This window comes from Octopus sinensis, linkage group LG1, assembly GCF_006345805.1.
Source record: "Octopus sinensis linkage group LG1, ASM634580v1, whole genome shotgun sequence".
Taxonomy (NCBI): domain Eukaryota; kingdom Metazoa; phylum Mollusca; class Cephalopoda; order Octopoda; family Octopodidae; genus Octopus; species Octopus sinensis.
This window is the reverse complement of record NC_042997.1, coordinates 5,567,564-5,573,336: the sequence shown is the minus strand read 5'-3', so window position 1 is coordinate 5,573,336 and position 5,773 is coordinate 5,567,564. Positions and strand designations below refer to the sequence as shown.

Here is a 5,773-nt window from a genome sequence, read left to right as displayed (position 1 = left end):
TATTATTTTGCTTCAACGTTAAAATATTTTTCAAGGAATTATTACATGCTTTATATCGAATATAAATATTTACATTTAGTTGCACCATGTTTTCTTTCGCTTTAACATCACGCAGGGACATAGAGAGAAAGACATTCAATAACATAGCATTCCAAGAATGTTCTGAAAGTATGACAATATAAAACGAATATTTATTTTCCACATGAAGAAGTTGGATGCAAACAATCCATGCAACATATATACACTAACAGCTATTCCTAATGTATATGTTGCATTGAACTAAAAGAAAAAAAATCATGAAACGTGATGTAATTGCCCACATACATACATATAAATATGTATAAATATATATATATATATTTATACAAATATATATATATTTATATATATTTATTTTACAATATTATATATATTATATATATATATATATATTATATATATATATATAATATATATATATATATGTGTAAAATATATGTATATATATCTATAATATCTATGCATATATACAAAATACTAACATACCTACATAGATACACACATTTACACACACATAACAAATGTAAATATACATGCTCTTCTATCAGTTTATCTCTCTCTATCCATCTATCTGGATATGTGTATGCACTCACACACACACACACACATATATATACACATATTCACATACATACATACATACACATACATACATACATACATACATACATACATACATACATACATACATACATCTTGCACATGAAGAAAAAAATAATATATTCTATGTAATGTTTGAACGTTCGACCTTTCCGATGACATACCAATATTTCATATAAGAAAACAAAATCTGTGCCACATCACATTTGTTGAAAACTGCCATATTTTGCATTTCGATTCGTTTGTGTTTCTCCTTTTATTTTCATATTTTGTAGTCATGATTATCCTTCTGCATTATCCCTTCTTTCAGTCACTCAGTCTCATGTTTTGTTTTGTTTGATATTTTTCTGATGGTATGTCATTTTATTTCAGTGTACAACATCATATAATTACTTTATCCTTTAACCTAGATTAATAAATCATTATTCTGCTATAATGGGATACTCTTTCAGTTCTGTCTTTTTCTTTCTGTTCTTTTTTTCTTTTGGTTTGGCTTAGTTCGTTCCTTTCTCTCTTATCTGCTCTGCATTCATTATTTTTTTCTCATACTCATACTAGTAATTTACATATTTTCATTCTCCACCATCGTCTCCTGCTCTCAAATTTTTTCTTCTGGCTGTCACTGGTTTTCTTCTTCTTCTTCTTCTTCTTCTTCTTCTTCTTCTTCTTCTTCTTCTTCTTCTTCTTCTTCTTCTTCTTCTTCTTCTTCTTCTTCTTCTTCTTCTTCTTCTTCTTCTTCTTCTTCTTCTTCTTCCTCTTCTTCTTCTTCTTCTTCTCAAGCATATAATATAAACTTTATAGCAACAGTTCCAAATTTTGCCGCAAGGCCAGCAAATTTAACGGATGATATTAAAGTCGATTGTATCGCCCCACGGAAAGATAAAAGGCCACGTGGGCCTTAGATGAATTTGATCTCAAAGATTGTAGTAATATAATAATAAGGATATTTATTATTATTTAACCGGAATAAGCTATAAAGTAACTTAAGGGCCTGTAGTTTCGTGCATTGGCATTTATCCAACATGATATTTAGATTTATCAAAATATATTAACAAACATCATAAAGTTCCAAATTTCGGTACAAGGCCAGCAAATTTAACGGATGATATTAAAGTCGATTGTATCGCCCCACGGAAAGATAAAAGGCCACGTGGGCCTTAGATGAATTTGATCTCAAAGATTGTAGTAATATAATAATAAGGATATTTATTATTATTTAACCGGAATAAGCTATAAAGTAACTTAAGGGCCTGTAGTTTCGTGCATTGGCATTTATCCAACATGATATTTAGATTTATCAAAATATATTAACAAACATCATAATAGTTCCAAATTTCGGTACAAGGCCAGCAAATTTAGGGGAAGAGGTAAGTCGATTACATCGATTTAGTAATCGACTGGTATTTATTTTGTTGACCACGAAAAGATCAATGGTAAAATCGACCACAATGGAATTTGAAATTAGAACGTAAAATCCAAAGAAATACTGCTGTTTGTCGGCATAAACAGTTTTGATAATAAGAAATCAGCAATATTGTTTTCAGATTCGGTCACAATGCCAGGAATTGTGTGGAAGACTCTAGTAATGAATTGGTACTTATATTATCGACCCCGAAAGGATGCCACTAAGCATTTCGCCTGGCTTGCTACCGATTCTCTCAACTCGCCAACTTAAACAAGCCTAATTACAAGAATACTAATGATATTGACTTCAAATTTTGGCACAAGGCCACCAATTCTGTAGTGGTACTTTTTTTTATCAACCTCAGTGGAATTTGAACTCAGAACGTAAAGATGAGTGAATTGCTGCTAGGCATTTCGCCCGGCGTGCTGACAATTTTGCTAGCGCATTACTTTAAGAATACTAATATTTGTGTCAAGAAAGTGCTTGCGGAATTTTAAATTTTGGTTTTAAATGATGTATTTTCAAATTAATTTTCGTATTTCGCTTTATCTAATCGTGTTACTCATTTTCTTTTTGAATAACTAGGCCATTTTTTTCCCGGAACGTTAGATACAACATGGACTAAAAGCAAATTCGCACAAGCTAGGTCGAAAAGCTGTTGAAACAGATCGCGATATCAACGATGCGTTTGACCCAGGAACCACTAAAGAACGTACAGGAAAATGGTGGTTCAAGAAACTTCTTAGCGGTGACGAGAGTCTTGAAGATGATAACCGTAGTAGTCGGATGTTGAAAACGATCAACCAAGGGCCTTAATCGAAGCCAATCCACGCACAACTGGTCGAGAGCTTGCTCCTGAATTAGACGTAACATATACAACAATTCCCAAGCATTTGAAAGAGATTGAGAAACAAAAATACTTGAGAAATAGGTGCCGCACGAATTGAATGACAACTAAAAATTATGCCGTTTTGAAGTGTCGTCTTCCCTTTTTTTACGCCACAAGAACGACCCATTTGTTGACCGGATTGTTACTTGCGATGAAAAGTAGATTCTTTACGACAACCGGCGACGCTCAGCTCAGTAGCTGGACGCCGACTAAGCTCCACGGCTTTTCCCGAAGCCAAAGTTGCACCAAAAGAAGGTCATGGTGATTGTTTGGTGGTTTGCGACCGGTCTTATCCATCACAGCTTTTTGGATCCAGGCGAAACCATTACGGCGGAGAAGTACTGTCAGCAAATGGATGAAATGCATAAGAAACTCCGACATTGGTGAATAAAAAAGGACCAATTCTTCTCTATGACAACGCTCGGCAGCACGTCGCACAACTCACCCTGCAGAAGTTGAACGAAATAGGCTCCGAAACTCTGCCTCATCCACCATACTCACCAATCCTCTCACCTACCTACTACCACTATTTCAAGCATCTCGACAACTTCAACGACTTCATCGCCAGCAGAACGCTGGATTTTTACGCTACTGGCATATATAAACTTGTTTCGCGTTGACAAAAGTGTGTTGATTCTGATGGTGTTTATTTCGATAAAAAAAGTTTTGTTTGAGCCGAGATATATGCATCTGAATTTAAAGGTTAAACACCGCAAGAACTTTATTGACAACCTAATAATATACCTTTCTACTATAGGCACAAGGCCTGAAATTTCTGGGGAGGGGCTAGTCGATTATGTTGAGCCCTAGTCATAATTGATACTAATTTCATCGACCCCGAAAGGATGAAAGACAAAATCGACCTCGGCGGCATTTGAACTCAGAACGTAAATACAGACGAAATGCCGCTAAGCATTTTTCGTGCTAACGATTCTACCAGCACGCCGCTTCAAGAATACTAATTATATTAGCAAAATTGTATACCTGCATTGCTATAGATCTACTGTTAATATGCTGTTCTCTATTATCCCCTAGGTGATGATGATGAGAAAATGTCATAATTGTAATTTCTATACTGTCGTGTTAATTTTTTCGTTGTTTATAATTATATTCTTTTTTCTTTTTGCAGTTATTCTTACCGTTGCTGTAGATGTTACAACTGCTGGTGTGTTGCTGTGAGTATTTTCATTCATATACGACTCTAATGTTTAGTGGCTTCTTCTGCTTTTAATATTGTTTTAATTTTAATTGTATTTATTCATAGTCTCTCTCCTATTTATTCGTCTACGACGTTGTTTAGGTTTCCTATTATTCTTGGAGTCAGTGTCGTTATTTTTTTTCTGTACCGGTTGTTGTTTTGCGGTTACATTTATGACTTTATTTCTTTTTTTTTTCTCCCGTTCTCTATTTCCTATGCTGTTCTTAATTTCGTAGTAGATATGTAGCACACATTTCATTATTTTCGTGTTGGTTGTTGATGTTAATGACGTCGGTTCGTGTGTTAATGATGATGATTACTTTTGGTATTGATGTTTCTGCAATCGTTGATAGCAAATAGCAATTATTTATGAATTGCCAATTGGCAAATGGCAAGCGATGAAACATTTCGAAATTAGCAGGTTTTACACATCTGTCATAGTTTTCAACTAACATAAATGACTTACTAAATAAGTAAAACAGAAATAAAGAAATAAATGTCTAGATATCTAAATAAATAGACGATGAAAACACAAAACAAAATGGTGGATATCTGAAAGTATTACCATGGGAATTTTCAACGCGAAACACATCGCTTTGTCGGACAACACGCTCGATAACAGTTAATGATAAATTTACTTGAGCGGAATGTCAGCCACGCTATACAGTCATTCTTTATGTAAATCATCTGTGAACGTTATCATTATAATGGATAGCAGCGAAAAGTGATACTCTTTCTCAATATCTCAACTATAGTATCAAATACGGTGTTGATGCATCTCCTTAATTTACCGGTCGATGACTGGCATGTTATTTGTTGGTGTTTATAAGTCTAAGAAAAACATGTGTATAGAGATATTCATTTCCTTATACAAACATGCTTACACAGAAAGGTATAAATACTGCCAAATAAAGTATATTGCATAATAAACAGGTAAACAACGATATATACTGGCAAATACATATGTATATGGATGCATAGATATACATGTTACATGTGTATATATATGTTATAAGTGGGTGTGTATATACCTCACTCACCTTATCTCTCTCTTTCTCTATATATACAGAGAGAAATAGAGAGAGAAAAAGAGACAGAAACAGAGAGAGAGATATATATAAATAGATAGGTTATGAAGGTGATTCTGTAAGAGAATCCTTACTTGGAGTTTCGAGTGCCCGATCCTCAGGCAACTCAGTATATGCATAAGCATTGATTCATGTCCCATGCCTATCATTTCAAAGGAAAATATGACCGTGACGAAACAGAAAAAAGAAGGGGGAAAGCGGAGAATAGTGATAGAAATGATTGTGATATATATATATATATATATATATATATACGTATGTATATATATTATATATAAATGTATATATATATATATATATAATATATATATATTAATATATATATATATATAATATATATATTATATATATATATATAATTTATATATATATATTATATATATATATAGATATATATATATATATCTATATATATATATATATACATATATATATATATATATATATATCTATATATATGTATATATATAATGTATATACTTTTTTTAAAGCAGCAGAAAATTCAACAAAACCTGTTACTCTGAGTCTCGCGTTGCCGTTCATCGGACACATTT

General features: G+C 32.8%; 1 protein-coding gene across 1 annotated transcript in view; it reads left to right on the top strand.

Moving 5' to 3' along the window:
• Positions 1–4,062: 4,062 nt before the first annotated feature.
• The window catches only part of LOC115219520, a 232,189-nt gene continuing 230,478 nt past the window's right edge, over positions 4,063–5,773 (top strand). The window contains exon 1 of the mRNA XM_036508086.1: positions 4,063–4,108. The gene's annotated coding sequence lies outside the window, so the exon portion shown is untranslated. The remainder of the gene's footprint in view (positions 4,109–5,773) is intronic.